Source organism: Pholcus phalangioides, unplaced genomic scaffold (assembly GCF_987345545.1).
Source record: "Pholcus phalangioides strain wild (caught in Gottingen) unplaced genomic scaffold, Ppha-v1.0 ptg000032l_1, whole genome shotgun sequence".
Taxonomy (NCBI): domain Eukaryota; kingdom Metazoa; phylum Arthropoda; class Arachnida; order Araneae; family Pholcidae; genus Pholcus; species Pholcus phalangioides.
The window spans coordinates 6,309,800-6,332,591 of record NW_028301622.1 but is presented as its reverse complement, the minus strand read 5'-3'; the positions used below and the strand labels follow the sequence as shown (position 1 = coordinate 6,332,591).

Below are 22,792 nucleotides of genomic sequence, written 5' to 3'. Positions count from 1 at the left end.
CCAAACATTTCGTTCCATCGCCCCATTCTTCAGAATTTTTTTTCTTTCATCACCCCCGAATCAAGCGAGCCCATAGGATCCTGTGTTATATTTGTAACTTCTATCGCCCCCTGGACTATTCCATCGCCCAGTTTGGGAAACTGTTGTACAGCAAGACCTCGGTGTAACGTCCATGATTTTTAACGTTTCCCTGTCTATACTAAGAGCTTTCAAAATATCAGCTCATGGAATGGAAATTATTCGTTGAATTTTCCCCCGCTTAGAATTCCGAAACCGCTTACAAAATCATCTTACGAGTATTTTCCAGCGTTGGAAATGGAGGGGGTCAAAAGGGGCGATTACCTCGCGCTGCAAAATTTAGAAGGTGACTAATTATAGGTGGAAACAACAACGCTGTTGCAAAATAATCAAATTTTAAATTTGGGGGCGGCAAAATTATGCTGCCCTAAAAAAAAAATCATAGTTACAGCCTTGTCATTTCCAGGTAGTACTGCACTCTTGTTTAAGAAACATGGCTCACGCGTGGACGACATTTCGGTTTTTATCAAGTACATCTTCCATTTCTAATCATTTTTTTTTATTGGAAATGATTCTTACCCAGTTTGTTGGTATTTGAAGATCAGCATCAGCATAGGAGAAGGTACGTGAAGGCCTCATTTGCTTCTGGACATTGGCATTCGCAAAGCGGGAGGGGGGGGGGAGCTTAGGGTTCTAACCCCCCTTGAGCCAAGATTATAGCGTTATTTGCAAGAAAAAACGTAAATTCCCCCCCCCCCCCGGAGGAATACCATCTGAACCCCCCGAGAAAATTCTACGTACGTCTATGCTTCCGGAATAGAAATCCAGTATAACTTCATATGGACAAGAAAAGTAGCGCGAGCTCAAACATCTCATTTTATAAAATCTATACTTTGCATTTACGATCGTGCACAAGATGTCCACCAAGTAAAAGAAACTTGTCTTTCGCGTAAAAGACGAAATTTTTCGAAAATTTCAAAGAATCCAATTTTTTCTGAACTTTTTTCTTCAAAACAATGAGCCATTAAATTCATAGACCATCTCTGAACATCATTTTATCGTCACGATTGTTGGTAGAAGACTCGTCAAACTTAAAACACGCCTTAAAAAAGTTAGAAAAAAATGGAAGAAGCTCTTCTAATACATGTATGGATAAAAATTGCTCAAAGTTAAAATGTGCCAATATCAAGTTTTGTTCTTGTGGCCCTCATGCGGTTGGGTGGGCATCAACGATTGCTTTGCAGCTTACTATATTATCAGATGTTGAATGAAATCATTAACTGCTTCAAAACATGCAATTTAAACCCTTTGCATACAGGGGCGAGATATCTCCTCGCTGAGTAGATAGAAGGAAACGCATTTTCATTTTTCTCTCCCTTATTTCGAGTCTCTTCACTGATTACCTCTGTAAACGAAACTTGTTTTTTCTTTTCCTTCACTTCAGTATTATCTTTCTTTTCTCCCTTGCTATGGTTTGACGAATTAAAAAGAAATAAAACGTAGTATTATATACATGTACACATGGGGAAAGAGTGGCTGGGAAGAGGGAGGGAAAAAACCTGCTATCCTCTCGTTTTTTTTACTTCATTTACTGTATGTTAACAATATTACTATTCGAGATTTATCTCTGCTAGTTCAACAGCACATCACACAATCATTTCGAGACGAATGGCATGGCTCTCTTATTTTCGAAAGCTCAAAATCTACATTTTCGTGGGACATTGAATAAGATACTTAATGTAAAACTTGATTGGTGATTCTATACGTAAAATGAATTTTGAAGTTGAAGTGCATTCCTAGACTTAAGTTAGTTAGACTTTCCGTAGTAGTGACGTTATACCGAGGTCTGACTTAAAAAAAAAAAGCGCCTATATGCAAGAGTGGAGATATGAGATGAGAATTTTCTCCTGAATGAAGATGGGGTGAATATTGGGCTGCTATTCGGTAATCGACCGAATATCTGTGTAAATCTAAGCACAACAAACTAATTTAAAAATATTATATTGATTGGAATTTTTTGCCACTAATTAAAAATTTACTGATTATTATATTTTATTATGTGGCGTATATACCTTTCTGTGAAAGAGGTTATGTCAGGGTGAAGAATTTCTAGTATAAGGAAAACATGAAACTGAAAACAGAATCCTACTGCAATATGGTGGAAATGAGCATGAATTACACGTGTTCACTAACTGAAGGATGTACCTAAACTAGATACGTATTGAGCTACTGAAAGAGGCAAAGAACATCTAAAGAGAAAAAAAGAAAATTAGAGTCGTAAATTTTATGATGCATTACTAATTGAGAGTAAATGATGGTTGACATTAAAATTAGGCGTGATATGGGAACAAGTGTTTAAAAAAATAGATTCTGTGAGTTAAAAATACAATATGTCACATCGTTAAATTAGATTGTCAGTATCATGGCAATAAAAAATTTCCAATTACCAGTTTCTTAACACATTTATTTAAATAATAAATTACATAATTAAAATTCAATATCGATCATTTGAAATTACCATTAATTTTATTTTCAGGTGAAAACACCAATTTTTTTTTATAATCGTGATGAATTAAAAAAAAAATTGATATTCGGCCCAAACATTAGAAGAATAATCGGTATTCGGCGAAACCATTGTTCGTCCCATCCCTACATGGGCGGTGATACGGGGGGGGGGGGGGGGCCCAGCGTCAAAGGTGTAGTCGACTGATCTAACGTATATGTGTACATATGAATTGAAATCATCATCGTCTATCTCCGCCTATGCATCCCTGCTCTTGAATGTAAAATTTGAAAAATAATTGAGCATATTCTTTTTCTAAATTATGAATAGAATAATATAAATTTTGTTAACATTATGAAATGTATTTCATTTTCCATTGCTTGAAACACCTGAAATTAAACGATTCTTTTCATAATCACCTTTTGATGGCAACTTTCAATTGGAGAATATTCTCTCTTCCGAGAGGCTTCGGCTAGTTCATTGAAGGTTTTAGCATTATCACCTCATAATGATAATTTTTAATTAGCGAATATTCTCTCTTCTGACAGTTTTGAGTTGGTTGATTTAAGGTTTTTGTAAGAAAAAAGTTTTTGCAATCCTTTTAAAATAAGAAAATTCGTTCGAAGCGAAAACTAAAAATTTATTTGCAAAAAGAAACCTATTCTTAAAATCATCTTCATTCTGAGAATATACAGAATTGCTTTGCTTTCTTTTCAACGCTCAAATACACTCAAATTGTATATCACTCATATTTATTTGCAAGTGGTTCAATTCAGCTGTGTTGGTTTTATTTCATTGCTTGTAAAAGTTGAATTATTCTTCGCTACAAACTTTAGTTCTTCACTTTTTCTATTTTTTTTTTTGTTGAAAATCAGTTGCTTCCTGTCATTGGCGACACTTGTGTCCGACCCACGACCCCCCTCCTTTTATTTACCATCATTCCCCAAATACCTATATTTGGTTACCTATATTATACCCTATGTTTGGTTTGTGATCCTTTCCAATATATTTACTACCAGGGTTGTTTGGTTTAAACCACGGTTTTTAACCAAGTGGTTTTTTTTTCTTCAAAAAATCACATAAAAGTGGCCTAAACATAATTTTTTCACCTGAAAAATATCATATTGGTTCATTATTAGCCAAAATGTTTTATTCTTACCACATTTTCTATTGTTGGGGTACATTTTCTGATGGTATATCTTTAAATGTTGTTAGATAATATAAGTGGTTTTTCCCAAAAAAATCTCATGAAAGTGGCCTGAATATAAATTTTCTTTCATATTAAGTATCTTAGTTGCTGAAAATTATATGCAGTATCAAAATTTGTCATTCTTACTGCATTTTCTAACTTTGCGCTACATTCTGATGCTCTATCTTGAGCAAATTTATGAATGAGGATTGCATCACACATATGTGGTGGTGGTGTATTATTACCTCACAGGCTTTTTTTCCCCCTTTACAAAGAAGCGACAACAGTAATGACTTCACTGGCATGCCAAGGGCAGATGGTCTTAGGGGCGGTTCAAGTATTACGTCATCATCAATGGGGGGGGGGGGGGTGCTGACTTTTGATGACGGGGGGGGGGGTTGGATAATGCTTACGTCATCAACCACCCTTTATGAAAATATGAGTTAGGAATCAGAGGGACAGAGCTGATGACGAAATTTTGCTGACAAGAGGGAGGGGCCAAAACTGGCTAAAAATTTGCTTACGTAATACTTGAACGGCCCCTTATAATCCAAAAAGAAACCAGCTGCTCCTCAAGTAAAAAGACCAGTGTACTGGTAGTTACGTTACCTCATAGACATTTTCATTTTCTTTCCATCGGAAGCAGCGCATCTTGTACTGTATATCGCCATCAGGCTTAATATTGAACTATTATTATTTTTACATATTTTCAATATTACCCCCCAGTTAATCAAGGTTCTACTGTACAGTAATAAAAGCCAGAAATTGACCAGTTCGTGAAGTGATCCAAATAATTTTCAGTTAGAAATTCCTTGGAATATGGACTGGGTCACCGTTTGGTTAAGATGTACAGTAGTAAGTGATTTATGAAAAATAATCAGCTATATACAGGGTGATTATAATTAAAGTTCCGATTCCAAAACACAAGTAAGAACCGCAGCTGTCAGAATGGCTTGAAAATTTGCATGGGTCCATTGCATGAAGCAATGGAATTTTCTTTGGCGAAAGAAAAAAAAAATTAAATGTACAAGTATATGATGCTGTACTTGCCAACGATATAATCTATTTTGCACAATCATATCATTTCAGCACTTCAACAGCATCATTGTGTGAATAGGACAAATCCCAGATGCCGGGGTGACTAGAAAATCAGTTTTGGCACCTAAAATTTTATATGCATCATTGCTAAAATGAAGTGTAAGTATGAGACAATTTTTTTTTTGATTTCGTAATAATGTGTCTTCCAACATGAGAATGGGTCATAAAGTCCCGGAAAAGTTAAAAAAAATTACTCAACACTGTTTTTCTTGGAGAAAAACATGCTTCACTCTTAACGAATTTGGCTGGCACTTGAATTTTTTGTTTTCGATTTATCCAGCCCTGGTGGATAGCACAACTTTTATCAAGATGCACATTGCAGCACCAGCGAAGCAGCTGCTGAAGAACCATTTTGATAATAACATTACACGACACTTGGCCGCCATACACCTGACAGATGAACGCTACTATAACCCTCGCAACTTTTGTCTTTGGGAATACCCAAAAATGTTGTGTAGTGGTCGGATTGCAAACTTTGGTGAATTGAAAGCACATTCACATCATTACCATGACATAGGCCTACTTTGATCTGCTGTTGAACAAGCACTTTTGTTCTTCCACCTCACAGCCAGAACACGGTGGACAACATATTCAACATTTCTTATGTAAGTTGTTAAATGACTTCATTTTTGTGATGTTTCCATGAATTACGAAATTGTGCCATGCTAATTGCATTATTATTTTCTTTGACTGGCTATCATATCCATTCTGCGAGCAAATTTCCCATGTACTGTATGAGTACAGCATCATCTCTATTTTACATTTTAAAGATTTTTTCCCCATCGCCATACAAAATTCCATTGCCTCAGGAACATTTATGCCAATTTTCAAGTCATTCTGACCGGTGGTTTTTATTTTAGTGTTTTGAAATCAGGAACTTTAGTTATAATCACCCTGTATATAGTAAATCATTGCTAATTAATCTGCCTTAATTATGCTTCATTAAACATATTGTATTTGCCTAGTTTTTATCATAGTTTTTTGCAAAATAGTGTCCTAATTAAGCATATTGAAAGAGTAACTGAGAGGTAAACATCTTTATTATAGGGTTAATAATAACATTAAGGGAATTCTCAAACACAAAAATATTTCCTTGAGTTAAGCTATAAAATAACTAAATTGGAAAAGTGAGTTTTTGTTAAAATGTAAGAAATATTTATAGATTAATTAATATGGGAATTGTGTTAATTACATTAATAAACATTTTATTTTAATTAATTATTAGAAGTTTGGAGGATTTTTCAGAAACTTTATTATTGCTTTTAATGTAAATGCTATTAAAACCAAAAAAACCGATTTAAACCAAAAAAACCGATTTAAACCAAAAAAACCGATTTAAACCAAAAAAAACCTGGTTTAAGGTTTTCGGTTTTTTTACCAACCATCTTTACTACCTATGCTTTCTGTGGTATAAGGAAGTGGTTCTCGAACTTTTTGAAGCGCAACCCCCATTTTGATCAAAACATTTATCGGTGGTACATCCCCCTCCGCAACATCGGCTGACCATATGTACCGGTTTTCCGAGGCATTCCGATTTTTTTCCCAGTAAATGTGCTATCCTGTAAGCACTTTTCGGAACGCTTGTTTCGGTTTTAATTAGGCGATAATGACTTTTAACGATATTAAATTGTTATTTTCTTTTTTTACGTATTTAGTGCTCCTTTATGCGAGATTGAAAGTGTAGCGAGGTACATGTTCCGTGATTTTCGTATGCAGGGTTTTTAAGGAAGAATCATCCTCTTTCAAAATAATTCTACACTTGAAATCGACTATTAAAAAATTGTTAATAAAACGTAGACATCCCCCCCCCTTACATTCACATATAGTACTTATCACATTTAAGATTTTTAAGAAATATACAATTTTGAAATCGGGTGATTCTCTCTAAGTCGAATTTTTACAAGTAGAATTTGATAAAATCACATTGTATGGTACATAGTAATCAGCTCAGCTGATTAGAGGCATTTTTTAGTTTTGACGTATTTTTTAAAATAAAAATGAATTTCTTATTTGGATGTTTTTAGAACGGAGAATCTCTCGCGACTCCCCCCCCCCCCCCCCCAGTTCATTGATGCTACCTCCACTTTGGGAACCACTTTGCTATAAGATACTTGAAACTTCTTGCTCTTGCAGAAATTTTAAAAGGCAATTTATTGCAAACGCATTCCAATGCATATTCTTTTCCACTGCGTGACAGCACTAAGATATTCTGCAGACTGCATAACACATAGCTTTAAGTCTTATTTTTCTCAATATTCTGGTAGTTCTGAAACAATTTTTTCCAACTGACTATATACCTTCTATATAAGGTCTATAATTGTGAAATGGTGAACGAATTCTGATCTACGATCATCTTTGCTTAAATTCACACGATTAAGAAATTTAAGATCCAAAATGCAGTATATAAACCTTGATAAATAGGTTTTAAAATGTCATGAATTTTAGTTTTTGTACAGCTACAAGAATGATTTACCCTTCATATTTCAGTAGTGAAGCTGATAGATTTTGCAAGCTTTTACTAATTTCAGAAAAGAAAGGCTTCGGCAACCGTACTGATTATTAGCTTGGCAGATTCTAATGTTGCAATACATTTCATAATGGGAATCAGCGAACGTGAATTTTTTACACATACAGCCAAAATATATCTTAATTTAGAATGCAAGAATTTGTTATTCATACTGTTGTGCGAATACAGTCGATCCCGTTTATAACGTTCCCACCTGGAACGTTTTCCCTGTTAGTACGGCTTATTTTCGTGGTTTCAACTTCTAACTAATCCTCATCAAGATTTCCCGTTTAAAGCGTTTTACCGCTTACAACGTTTTTAATGACGGTTTTTTGAGAAACGTATCCACCGTAATTAAGAGTCAGAGTGTCCAGACTAGTTAAGACTAGTTCTGTGTTCTTTGAGAATGGAGGTGCTCGACTTGAATTATTTTTGTACAGTTACTTTTTCTTGCGGAAAAATCATGCAACAATATGGGTTACTAATGTTATCAGTTTAATTCTAAAGCAGAGTATGCCACAATCAGTGCTACTGCAGAACAATCAGAAAGAATTTTAAGAAAAAGTAGAAAACACTATGATGGGAGTTTTTACCGCAGAATATTTCCGAGGGCTCGTTATAGAACAGTGCAGAACATTCTGTTTTGGGGCAGTTTACTATTATTATTTTTTAAAACTTATTCATAAGCACACATTTTATAGATATTCATTCACAAGTGAAATACTTAAGGTGAAGTTTATTAAACTGAAGAGCCAAAAAAACTGGTACAGGCATGCGTATGCAAATAAAAAGATATGGAACCAATCAGAGTACGGCGCTGCGGTCGGCAACGCCTATATAACACAACAAGTGTCTGGCATAGTTGTTAGATCGGTTACTGCTGCTACAATGGCAGGTTATCGAGATTTAAGTGAGTTTGAACGTGGTGTTATTATAGTCGGCGCACGAGAGATGGGACATAGCATCTCCGAGGTAGCGATGAAATTTGGATTTTCACGTACGACCATTTCACGAGTGTACCGTGAATATCGGGAATCCGGTAAAAAATTAAATCTACGACATCGCTGCGGCCGGAAAAAGATCATGCAAGAACGGGACTGACGAGAATCATTAAACGTGACAGACGTGCAACCCTTCCGCAAATTGCTGCAGATTTCAATGCTGGGCCATCAACAAGTGTCAGCGTGCTTCAACCATTCAACGAAACATCATCGATATGGGCCGAAGTGTACCCTTGATGACTGCACGACACAAAGCTTTACGCCTTGCCTGGGCCGGACACACCGACATTGGACTGTTGAGGACTGAAAACACGTTGCCTGGTCTGACGAGTCTCGGTTCCAATTGCTTCGAGCTGATGGACGTGTACGGGTATGGAGACAACCTCATGAATCCATGGACCCTACATGTCAACAGGTGGACTGTTCAAGCTGGTGGAGGCTCTGTGATGGTATGGGGCGTGTGCAGTTGGCGTGATATGGGACCCCTGATACGTCTAGATACGACTCTGACAGGTGACAGGTACGTAAGCATCCTGTCTGATCACTTGCACCCATTCATGTCCATTGTGCATTCCGACGGACTTGGACAATTTCAGCAGGACAATGCGACACTCCACCCGTCCAGAATTGCTATAAAGTGGCTCCAGGGACACTCTTCTGACTTTAGACACTTCCGCTGGCCACCTAAATCCCCAGACATGAACATTATTGAACATATCTGGGATGCCTTGCAACGTGCTGTTCAGAAGAGATCTCCACCCCCTCTTACTCCTACGGATTTATGGACATCCCTGCAGGATTCATGGTGTCAATTACCTCCAGCACTACTTCAGACATTAGTCGAGTCCGTGCCACGTCGTGTTGCGGCACTTCTGCGGGCTCGCGGGGGCCATACACGATATTAGGCAGGTGGACTAGTTTTTTTACTCTTCAGTGTATTATATCCTACCAGAGAGAGAGAGAGAGAGAGAGAGAGAATTCTCCAAACCATGAGGATATTCTTGAGAATATTTTTTAAAAGATTATTGCCGAAAATTTTTCATCTCTATGCAAGAGTGATGCAAAATTATTAAACGTCGCAGTTTTGGTTGTAGGTACCAACTCATTTGCTCAGGGCATATGCTGTTTCGTAATGCAATGCAGACTCTTCTACACAAATTGTAAATATTTTCAATTTAATTCAATTTTCACTCCAGTTTTGAATATGCCATAAGATAAATCTATAATACATTATTAATCGTCAAGAGGCCGGGGCCATATCGAACATCAGCAAATCAGCTAGGACACCAGTATAAATATTTTTTTTCATCTCTCATTCGGGTATTATATCAATTTGTATTCATGATATTTTCTTCATTTCCAACTGCAATCCATCATCCAAATATTTTTTCGGGGAAAAAATTGCTAGTCGTTTATACCTGATAACTACAAACGGAACCGACAATTCACGACGAAATAAAAGTACTCCTGGTGGGTGCTGCTCGTGCTGCTGCTGATAGTGGTGGTCACACCCCTATGGAGGGGGACACCAATACCTAGAAATCTTGCCTCGTTGTGGGGTCAAGACTTTTTTTTTTAAGGTCGTTTTCGGTATCTTCTATAAAGATAGAGGGAAAAAGAAAAGGAATTTTTCTCTCCATGAAAAGGATGGATGGAAGATGGTGGCAACGGAAGACATACACTGAACGCATGGGCAAGATTAGCGTGTATGTACTGGATTTTCGTTCGTCGTTGGAAAAATACAGTCGAACTCGCTTGTAGCGATATTCAAGGGACGGTGGAATTATTTTTTTTAATTTTGACCTATTGTTTTACAATTGCTAAAATTGAATATCATTGGCATAGAATAGCGGTTCTCAACCTTTTTTGACTCGCGAGCCCTTTTCAGTATATAATTTCTATGGCGGAGCCCTGCTTGACTCGAGGAGCCCTTTTTTGTACATAATTTTTATGGCAGAATCTTGTAGGCCTCTCTCATTTACTTATCTATCAGATTTACTGATTCATTTTATTTTCCTCGAGTCGCCGCGGAGCACCGGTTGAGAACTGCTAGCATAGACCTTGGACCATAGGAGAGACTGTTGTACCTTAGAACATTACTTTTCGACATTTTTCCTTTGTCATTTTTTACCGTAAAACTTCACTAAATTAACCCTTTATTTCGCAGTGTTGCTCTCAAGCAACACACACATGAGTTTCTTATAGTTTTCAAATAACGCCATTGTATATTTTCAGCTCGTTTCGGCGGTGATGCTTGCTTCTAAGCAACTCCTAAACTTTCGATTTTTACTTGTGAGCTGTTCATGAAGTTTCTGTAATTACTAGCAGACCGGCTCACTGGTACACATATCTCGCTATTTCTTGACAAGCTAATCACGTACGATTTTTAACCCTTGCATTTTGAAGGGGAAATAAAACCATGTGTGGAGGAAACATTGCCGTGTACGCTTCAACAATGATAGAAAAGTAAGTTAGCGAACAATAAATGACATTTTTGTACTATTCAAATCTATGTAAATCATATAAATGTAGTATGTTCCCCCTGAACTGCAAATCCCGTATTTTTTTAAATATCGGCAATACATATATATTTTTTGTCATATAATAGCATTCATTCAACAATATTTGCCACCTAAAGGGTTGATTTTCCCTTATCTGTATAATTATTCCCTTATCTGTGTACTACATGAAACATCGTATGAAATGTGAATTACTTTTCTATTCTACTACAACTGTGCGATGTGGATTTTAGAAAAGACAAAAATGTTTAATGGTGAAACATGGTTCTTGTAACCTTGAAACTGGGTAAGATTAGAAATAAAAATATACAAATATTATTGAAAAATATATAAATAATGGCACGTGATTATATCAATATAAACGCACAAAAGTAACAATAATGAAGGTAGGAAAGTATTTATAAGGTGTTGGGAAAAGTTTAAGGACAGTTGAAAAACGTTGAAAACCCCTGATGTATATCTTTAAAACTTGTGCTTGTAGGTGCATGAAAATTTCAGAGTGATAACTGCAAGTAGAACTTAACATTTTTCACTAAAAATAATTTTAATGAGTGCTGCACTTTTCAGAAAAAAATGGGTGAAGTTATATAGTAAAGGTCAAAACCTAGAAAAAGTATAAGAACACGCGTGGTTGCTGACGTCGAAGAGAGAAATTTGCATTTTTCCTCATATTGGCGTAACAGCAGAGACTGTTTCGATCAGGCATGCACTGTGAATTCGATTTTTTTTTTCTGAAAGTGTGAGGATGCCAAAGACAACATATTTATTGGACAATGAAAAGACGAAATATATTTGCTCTCACACAAAGAAACTTCGATGCCTGGTCATGAAATGGCGGGAAGAATTCAAAGATTGTTATAGTAAGTTTCATAAATGTGCCCGAGAATCCGAGAATTATGGACTGAAAGATTGAGTCGTATAATAATCGTCTTTTTCTGACGAATGGTAAGAGAAAAGTCAGAAAAGACTATTATTCACAGTTTTTGCTTGAAAAAATTTTTTCTAGTGTAATGTCAGAAGGAATACAACTTGCCGTCGAACTGTGCCTAATGTGCTAACAAAACTCAAATGTCTTGTATGCAAAACCGAAATGGAAACCTCCCCTTATAAAACAGAGCACATAAAAGTAAAATGAATCTACCAAACAACATGTATTTCTCGGTGCCTAGTAAGATGAGGATGTTTTCTTTGATGAAAAACGAATTAGTTGGACTTGATGTTTTTAAATATTATTGACCTATTCGATGACAGAGCCATATTTTGAGAATGTGGGCATATAGAGACAGTTTTGGAAGAATTTTTATTTTCTGAGGCACCTCATAATTTTTAAACAGTTTTTGTTTCAACGGGATAATGCTTCCCTATACATGTTTTAAATTCTTGAAAGGTATTGCGGTTTGAAGCCAATTCAATGGAATCCCTCGAGTGGTGGAAGCGTGTAGCAATGGTACCCATGATGTTATGCAATGGTACGAACATGATATTATTGCTTTGATCAAAGAAGCTTGAAAGACTTGTCACAACTAGCGTTGACATCCCGAAAGATAAAGCTTATAGAGAAAAAGTGTTTCTCTCGATTAAAACAAAATCTTTGCTCTTAATTTTTGATTGTCCTTATAATTTTTTCTAGGGTTTGACCTTTACTATAATTTCAACAATTTTTTTCTGAGAAAGTGCAGCACTCATGAAAATTATTTTTAGTGGAAAAAATATTTAGTTCTACTTTTAGTTGTCACTAAAATTTTAGTGCACCTACAAGCACAAGTTTTAAAGATATAGAGGTTTTTCATTTGTCCTTAAACTTTTTTCCAACACCTTAAAATATTTTATCATCTGTTCTCCTAAGGAAATTCCCTTAGTGAAATGTTTTTGTAGGATGGTCTACACTGTAAACTTCGTTTTTTTTATAAATTTGACCAGGAGCTAACCAAACGTGGATGGAAGAGAAAAAATGTGGGTAGCAAAAGTTTCTGGTAGAGAGTATAGAACTAAAATTTTAAATATAAATTTCATTTAAAAAGCAAAGGAAGAGGAGAGATAGATATCTTTGAAACGTTGAGAACCAACTCAAACGGACGACGGTCTTCGAACCCGAAAAAACAATTTTTATTTCAAGGTTTACTATTTTCAAGGTACATTACAACAGTTTCCCCATATGGTTTGGGGGAAAAAAGTTACATCTGACGATATATTTTATATTATCTTGAAAACCTCAGCCTCGGCTGTAACGGGACAATTCTGAGTGTCCGTGTTTCGCTGTATATTTCAGTGCTTCTCAAACTTTTGTGACCCATGGCTCCCTTTTCCTAGTCATAGTTTATCAGCGGCTTCCCAGAATAGGCCAGTAGATAGGCTGCATCCATTAAAAAACCACTTCAAAGCACTGGAACGGGGACACATCAATTTTGCCAGCACGCCCTGGTAAAGTTTGGTGACGCCCCTAGTAGCGGCAACTCACACGTTGAGAACCACTCTGGTATATTTGATTCACTCAGATATATTTTCTAGAATATTTAAAATGGCAATCGTAACTTTTTTTCCCCACATGATTGCGAAACGAAAAAAAAAAAAAGGGAGAAATTTTACGAGGCTCCAAAAGAAAGAAATGTTTATCCAGACTTCGATCCAACTCATGGCTTGGTTAAAGATTTCTGACGCCTCCTAACGCCCACCAGTCGTTGGATCTGGCGGATTGTTTGTAAATATCATCATCACAGTTGCTGTGTTTAGTTTTATATACACATGTTTTTATGCTCGTTTTGTGTTTGATTTTTTTCTTCCTCCTGTGTGTCATCGTTTAAACATTAGGCTGTTTCGTTTATGACGCCCGAACGTCCCCGAATGATTCGCATTGTTTGACACTGACGCTATTCAAATATTTCAGATGTTTCAGCTTCGTTTAGGAAAGAAGTTGTTTATGGAAATTGTTGGCCGTTTTCATGGTTTGAAAATCCAGAACGTTTTCAGAACCGAATGCATACATGTTCGCAAACATCCAATCAGGAGATGGTCAATGTTTTCGGTTGAGCAAGTGCGGGAATTGAAAGGCTCTCCCACTCGAGGTAAACGCTGTAGTAATGAATTGATTCTAACACACCTGTAAAAAAGTGAGAGACGTAACCCTCATTTGCTTGGCGATCCTTTTGAAATATTCGGTACTTTGAACACAATTATTGCGCACGCTGGGGTGATATACACGTTATAGCGAATCGCAACGCTTGTACAAATACACTTTGAATCGAGTATCACATCGGAGGTCACGAGAGAATGTTGAATGATCGGAACGACCCCTTGTTTAAGTGACCGAAGAAATTGCGTTCCGATATGTTTTCTAGATTGAAACACGTCCATAATTGACAGTTTGATCAAGAACATTGGTGAATGATAGAAGTTTTGCTGGCTCGAAAGCACAGTATGTATTTGTTGTATTTTGACCCGCTTCCTTTACGAAAGCACATTTTTCCTAGGAAAAGCTATGTTTCATATGCTCATTGTAGCCAATCAGTATGGTATTGAAGGGTGACCACAGAGAAAGAAAAGGCGTCCCTTGGATGACTGAATGAATTGGATTAATCCTTTGACTTCGAATTGATGTAAAGGTTTCTTTTCCTTTTTTAATCATAGAAACGTGTACGTATTCCAGAGGCTACATTCTCACGTCCCGCTTTCGTAGGAAAAAAAAGAAAATCTTTTTTTTTCTGAATATGTTATATACCCTCTAGCAGTGTGAAAAAAAAAAAAAAAAAGAAATGGAGGAAAGATGAGAGAGGAAAAGAAAGAAAAGCTTGTGTCAAAGAAACTCTGGGAATCTTTCACGTACGAAAAGAGATGATGCCCCCGCAAAGAGACATTTCTTCCAGCAGCTGCTTTCATGACGTCACTGGTTTCGCATTTGACTACGTCACGCTGCCTTCCCACTTTGGCGCGATACTTGGCGACGATAGTCGTCGTACTTGGTAACCCATGGCTTGTCGCCAATGGGATGGTTTCTTCAGTGATTTTACTGTGATAGCAGTGTGCATAGTGATTGATCCGTTTATCCAGAGTTAACAATCGCGATAATTATCGGAAATCAGCGAGGAAAATCTGATGCACTTCTAATTTTCGTTTATCGAATATTATTGATGAATAATTTCGATGTGAAAAAAAGGCTGTAATGACGGGCAATAGAATTGACTGATGGGGAGGGGTCGGAACAGGGACTGCTCGGCTGTACAATACGCGCTACCCCAAAGGGCGCCGCTCTCGAAGGAGCACCAAATCTGACTTGAAAAACGGAAAAAGCTTTTTCGACCAAAAAAAAAAAAAAGACTTGGGCGGGTGCGCCAAAAATAAGTTCCGCATTGGTAGAAATTGGTGATTTGCTTTGGTCATTCTCCCTTTTTTTTTATACTTTACCAGTTTTTTTTTAAACGAAGCATATTTGAATTGGCAATCTCTACTGAAATTCTGAATGAAGATAATGTTTATCAATTGTAAATTATATTATGATAATTACAGGGACGTAGCCAGAAATTTCGTTCGGTAGGGGACCACTTTCATTTCGGAGGGGACCAAAGTGATAAATTTGGCCATCTTTTTCCCTTTTTTCGGTCACTTTCTCACATTTCGGGGGGACCGCACCCCCAAGTCCCCCCCTCTCGCTACGACCTTGGATAATTACGTATAAATATAAATATTCATCTAAACAGATTTGTTGTGTTATAAGTTCCTCACCCCCCCCCCCTCCCGTGGACTACATTGCGATTTCAAATAAATTCTTTAATACCCTCTAATTAATAATTTATGACCAATACTGGTAATTTCGCCGTCTTTTGACCAAGTTTTTTAATGAAAATTGCCGATATTATTATACTAAATTTAAGCTCCAAATTTTTTATCGTCGGATAATCAGCATGGGTTCAGGAAGGGGGAGTCATGTGCAACTAACCTCCTTTGCTTCTATGATCACATGACGAAGGCTTTGGGTAAGGGCAAAAATGTAGATGTTGTTTACTTTGATTTCCAGAAGGCATTCGATCGTGTCCAACATGGTAAACTCTTGAAGCGTTTACACGAGATTGGAGTTGGGGGGCAACTTGCTGCATTGGATAGAATCGTGGTTAAGAGATAGGTCGCAACGAGTTATGGTGAACGGGGAATTCTCTGGTTGGACAGACGTCACAAGTGGAGTTCCTCAAGGAAGTGTCCTTGGCCCCATACTTTTTTTCACGTTTTATCGATAAACTCGATCAGGGTATCGATGGGATTACTAGCAAATTCGCAGATGACGTGAAGCTAATGGGGGTAATCGGGAATCAAAGCGATAAGAAGTTGCTCCAGACCAATTTGAACAGGATTGCAGCATGGGCAAATGAATGGAGCATGACGTTTAGCGTTGATACGTGCATGGTCGCTCATTTTGGTTCGAACAACCCACGGCTCTCTTATGAGTTGAATGGTGTCACTATCCCGGATGCAACTAGGGTCACCGATTTGGGAATTCTCATTGACGAGCGGCTTAGGTTTTCTGAACATTGTTCACCGGTGGTCAAAAAAACAAATAGAATGCCTCATTTCAGAAGGTCTCATTTTCAAAAAGGTCTCTTCGCGTTCTCCTAAAGTCATTCTTCCGCTTTTTCGAGGCTTAGTTCGACCTGGACTGGAGTATGCTGTAAGGTTTTGGAGACCATACCTGCAGAGGGACATAGACTTGGTTGAAGGGGTGCAGAGAAGATCTACGTGTGTCCTTATTGGCACACGGGGCTTGAGTTATGAAGAGAGACTTCATTTTTTGAATATATTTACATTGGATGAACGCAGGTGTCGAGGAGATATGATCGAGGTGTTCAAAATTTTCAATGGGATGGATAGGATGGACCATGAACTTTTAGTATACCGCCAATCGAATGCTTTTACAAGGGGACACCAGTATCGATTGGTGAGGGACAATGCAAGGCTATGGTGTCGCAAGGAATTTTTCTCTAATAGGGTTGTTAATAAATGGAATAGCTTACCCCCGGAGGTAGTAAATTGTAACACAATTGACACGTTTAAAAAAATACGATAAACATGTTGGGGTAAATCGAGAAGCTATCCATACTTAGAATAAGACAACCATAAGTATTCTTTATGGGCATTGTATAATATTTTATCATGTGTATATATTGTTTACAATTTTTGTTGATTGCATTTTAATTGGGTTGCTATATTTTTGAAATATATGACATCCATATTTTTATGGGCATATTTTTTCTTTTTCGCAGCCACCTTGTTGGGCATTTTGTCAGTTGTGGCGTTGTATTTGTATTTGTATAAATTTTCGGTATTTTCTGAATGAAATATGTTGGGTGTATAATTAAATATACACCCTCTAGTCATGTTGGAATATATTCTATTGAAACATATCTATTAAAATTATTATTATATTGACATATGGTCAAATATGAATTGTTTCCGACATTTTGCTGGAACGTCAATCACTCGCCTTTCTTCTCAGTGTGAAACCACTGGGTGTTTATCTTGAATGACAGTAATCCAGAGAAGTGGGAGGGGATAGAAGAGATCGGATGAAAAGGGACTATTTTTACCTAAGGATGAATCGGGAAAGGACGAAACGGTACCTAGCCGTAGAAATTTCTTCTCAAGCTGCCCTTGGGATGGAAGACTGATCAAAAGCAGGGGGTAGCCAGCCTTTTTCCAAGCCGGCGACAATTGTGACCATTTTCGATGAGCGCATCACTCTCAAAATTTGAACTCGTAGTTGACCACGTATCCTCTTTTTTTCAGGGAAATAATCACCTTCCTCCCCCACCCCCCGCTGCTGTGTTCTCTTCTTTCATAAAAATCTTCATTTCGTCACGTCTTTTTCAGTAATTACTTTTTTTTCTAGTCGTGAATTCAGTTATCAAAATGCAAATTTTAAATGTGTATTGATGAAAGTTTATCTAACACACATTATATGTCTGGAATAGGCACCAGAATTTGGGACTTAGGGTGCTTGATCCCCCGCCAATGCACTTTGTAAGGTGACTGGGCCAACTTTCAAGAAAAACGAAACAAAAGCACACCGAACGAGAAGTTATTACATAATTATTGTTAAGATATCCCGCCATACCTTGGTAGCCTACGAAACCAATCATCATCTTAATGGTGAAAAAAATCGTTCGGGAGAATTTCTTCGATTGGAAAATTTAATAGAAATACTGTAATTTTTGAAGAAAGTCCTCACGTGCCGATCTAAAGCTTTAGGAAAATACCGTACCATTTGTGTGCACCTTATTTTTATTAAGCTCCCTGGAAAAGGGTTTCAAAATGCGCAATTTTAAAGAAATACATAGTTCGGAACAGTCGTGCCTGCTCTCAGTAGAGTTTGAAGTAACACGAGAGTGGGCCAGTTCAAGTGCTTGTCGTCTTGTTGTGAGTGAGAAGCGCTTCAGTTCGATCTCGAAGTAATTCGGCGGCACCCCCCACCAAATTGCCGCGTTACATCAACTCGAATACGGGCTCCTCAAAATGGGGGAGGAGCGAATGAATCACTGAGGGTGTGTTTTGTGAATGTTTTCTCCACCTCCGCCCTTCCGCCTTATGCCAATAATACAATTTTTTTACTGAACTGGGGAAGGTGGAGGGAGGGCGAGCGTTTCTATCGCCCCTTCCACAAACCACTTATGATCATTACACTCAAAAAGATTTTTTTCCTTAAAATATCTCGTGGCACCTGTAGGATGTGAAATCATTATTAGAATGTAGCTCTGGTGAATTAATTTGCCCACGACACTGTCGAATCATTCCGTGATTACGTTACGGGCCATTCAAGAAAAATAATCATCACTTGGATGAGTCCGATAACTATTGACTCAAGAAGATACCGCGGAAAATAATCCACATTGGTGGAGGGAAAAACTTGAAACTAACTATAACTTCAATAATGATACGATGTGCATGGTGGTGTGGATCACACATACCATCTTATCTATAGGGGGATGTTGGTGCGTGTACATAGACCCCCCACACATTATGATACTCGAAGGATGGGAAGTTGGAAGCTTCCATCAGAATTAATTTGAGTTTCAATGATCGGGGGAGGGGGGGCACAGGAATGGCTCGCTAAGCCGAGCAAAACAAACACGGCCATGGCCCCCCACATCCTGAAGCGGGGCCCCCAGTTAGACTTTTCACGGGCCCTTTCTGTAGTTAATTTATAGCATGAAAAAGCAAAAAATGACGAGAACTGTCCCGGGCCCCAAGGCTAGAGCCCTGTCAGCCCCCCCTATGGGGGGGCCATGAACACGGCCGTAACATCCTTTTCTGGAAGCAGCGTACTTTTGAGCCCCCCATATCTCCGTACTGGGAAATGTTCAGGTATCTGAAACTTGTTATGTCTACAGCTTTCTACAAAATTAAATTTTTAAATTTCACATTTCTATCATCTGTAGTACATGAGAAATTTGAACTCAGTTTCGTTATTTTGCCACTGACTGACTGATCATCAAAAATCCCAGGCACTTCTAGCAGCCCAAAATTCCGCACGAAGCTCGTGACGTCACTGAAGTCGTCCATTTCACATATAGTCATTGGATATACTGCAAAAAAAAAGGTAAAGATTTCGCATTCGTCGGCTACAGGTACGAAAACTGATACAACCCTGCCTGTAAGCAAGGGCGTAGCGAGGGGTACTTGGGATCTGCCCCCCCCCCCCGAAATGTGGGAAAATATCCGAAAAAAAGGAAAAAGATGTCCAAATGTATTGTTCTATCCTCCCCCGAAATGAAAGTGGTCTCTCCCCCCCCCCCCCCGAACGAAATTTCTGACTACGCCCCTGCCTGTAAGTCTAACAATCAGTTCGGTTCCCATTACGATGACTTTGTGCTAGGAACAACAATTAAAATAAAGTATTTCGCTGATGACGTCATAAAACATAAGATTTAAGAAGAAACTCTGTTCTATCATACGAGTACTGCAGTACTGCCAGCTCGCAGATAAGAGATAAGTCGTAAATGTAATCGAATAAGTTGCGATTATTTCTTGGAGTACCGGCATAAAACGATCCCCAACGGCGTATTATATCCTGGCTCACTTCAGGTTCTACCCCCCACACCAAGCCATGATGTCGGCCATCGCCAGATGTGGGCTCAATGGACGGTAATAATAATACTAGACCTTGGTTCTTAAGAAAAAAAAATTGTATTGTACTGTATTCACTTGTATATATTGTATTGTAATCCTCGACGTATTTTGTGTGCGCTGAACATACGGGTGTTATTTTATTAATCGTTTTCGCTTTCGAAATATCGTATTTATGAGAGATTATACTCCCCCCCCCCCCCCCTTTTTTTTTATACATGACTACGAAATCCAGGTAACTAGGCTAGGGCAGGGCCGGAAATAGAAGGGGGCGAAAGGGGAGTGGGGGGGGGGGTAACTGCCCCGGGTGGCAAACTGCAGGAAAGGGGTGAAAATACCATTGTGAAATGATTGAATTTTACAGCGGTGGGGGCGGCAAAATCGTTTTGTTCCCCCCCCCCCCTTCCCCGCAAAAATCATAGTTTCGGCCCTGTGCTGGGGGGTACGAGGGCCCTCAATATTCAGAGGGGGACGGGTCAGCTGATTAGATGTAAATTCTGCGTGTGAGGAAAATGCGGTGACTTGCAGGCAAGTCACCGAACTTATAATTTACCGACATGGCAATTCATCGACAAAGTGGCATAGTCAGTGAGCAGGTGATTGAGCGAGTGAACTCAATCGCTCGTTCATTCATGCTTGTCACTCACTCCCATTCAACAGTTTTCTCACATGGTCACTGGCTCACTCGCTCATATAGTCACTCGATCGTTCACCTACCCACTCATAGGATCACTCACTCATTCAATTCGTAACTCACACACTCACTAATGTGGCTACACAATTTCTGTCACTCGTCCAAGCACTTGCTCATTCACACGGTCACTCATTTAATCGCCTCGCTCACTCGGCGATTCATACGATTACTCACCTGCTCGGTCACTCATATGGTTACTTACTCGCGTACTCATTCATACTGTGAGTAACCGCGCGAGCGGCTGAATGATTCATTTGGTCCTACATATGGTCACTTTCTTTCAAACCGAGTACAACCAAAGCCTCCTAGAAGTACCTAGTAGTATCTAGTAGTATCTAGGAGGCTTTGGTACAACTCAGGTCTATCGCCATCTATGGGCGATTTACTACCTAGTGAGTTGTGCCGGAAGTGTAACTGAGTGCGTATGTAGTGTTGTGTTTGAAGTATGCAGTGCCGCCATCTATATTTCAGAAGTGAAGTGTTATGATTGAATTACATTTGTACTGTTTGTAGGTCTGTTGCTGTCTGTGGCGAGAATTTTTAAAGGGGAGATCGGCTCGCATTCTCGCGTTGAAGTTGGGAACCACACAAAACCAACTTCAGCCGACCACCACTGTGGTGATTGTGGGGGCTCGAACCCCACAGCCACTTCGCGACGCGAGTCCGTCACTATGACCACTCGACCACTACAGCGGCACATATGGTCACTGACTTGCTCAATCGCTCACTTACCCACACACGCAATCGTTCTCTCGGTTGATAACTCACCCACTCACTGGATCACTAATACCGTTACTCACTTACTCGGTTCCACACCCGATCACTTACGGTCACTCATGCGGATACTCACTTACTCAACCTTATAAAGTTACTCGGTCACTCACTTTTTTCGCCAAGTCAATTGGTGAACATCACTCACTAGCTCACATGCTCATTCACTTGCTCGATCGCTCACTCACTGGTGACGAACTGTTTCCCCATCGATGAATTGCGTGGCGGTGAATTAATTTGTTGTTGTTGGTGAATTTATCGTAAATCCGGGAGATCAACCAACGTCTAATGGTGTTGATATTTTCCCTGTGCTCCTCTGCATCCTACGGGCCGTTTAATATCCGCCACCTCAGATATTAATCATTCTGCATCCAATTAGCTAACCGCGGGGGGGGGGGGCGCTTGGATCCCTTGGGCATTGCCCCAGTCGCCAAAGTATAGCTGCGGCCCAGGTAAACAGGGTAATTTCAGACCCGGACCCGTAGTTCAAGATCAGCTGGGGCAGGATTGTCACGTGAGGTATTTCGGGTAGATATGATATCGTATTGAAGTTAGTAGTATAAGGTTTCCCCGCCAGGTGTGTCACGGTAGTTTTGGATTCCATTGAAATTGCTCGAGAGTGAACGGGGGTGCTGCATTTCCTAAGGTGCCGCGGACCTGAAAAGTTCGTTAATCCATGAGCTAGACCAGAGGTCTTAAACCTTTTCCTAGTCACGAGCACTGCCTGTACCCATCATCAAAAGAAGAGCACCTCCCTTAAAACGAGTTCGGCATACTTCAATGCATGAAATCAGGATGATTTCAATCCTTCAATGCAATTTGTACGAGGTGGCTTACTGGGGACGTTGTTCAAGTGCCCGCGAGCACGATCGGATGCGAGCGTCTAGCACTCTGGGTGCTTCAGGGAACACCGTGGTGCTCGCGAGCAACGGGTTGAAGATGCCTGAGCTATATCATAGGTTTTTTCACCCTTTTTTAGCCCATGCCCCCTCTTGGACCATATTTTCTCGTGCTTATCCAGAGCCTCTCCACACCCCATCCAGTAGAGAGAGACTTTTCGCTTATTGAATCCAATTCAAATTTATAATGAACAAAAAATTTTATGAACAAGCTCGATTTCTGCCCCTCCCTTGGACATGGATCCGGATGTGGGTGATGGGGGAACGGGCAGTCATCCCTTTTTGCCGCTGTGCGGTCGTGTGGTCATGGCCCCCACATTCTGAAGCAGGACCCCTAGCCTGGGATCTTTTACGGGCCCCCCCCCGACCAGACTTTATGATGAATTTATAGCGTGAAAAAACGAAAAAAAAATGATTAAAATCACATCGGGCCCCAGGACTGGAGCCTTAGGGGGGGGGGGCATGCGTGTGGGCATCGTGCTGGACTCT

At 39.1% G+C, this 22,792-nt stretch overlaps 1 protein-coding gene across 1 annotated transcript in view; it reads left to right on the top strand.

The window, feature by feature from the left end:
• The window catches only part of LOC149066838 (cyclin-dependent kinase 4-like), a 144,396-nt gene that overhangs the window by 13,238 nt on the left and 108,366 nt on the right, over positions 1-22,792 (top strand). The window contains exon 2 of the mRNA XM_089253077.1: positions 4,800-4,907. The gene's annotated coding sequence lies outside the window, so the exon portion shown is untranslated. The remainder of the gene's footprint in view (positions 1-4,799; positions 4,908-22,792) is intronic.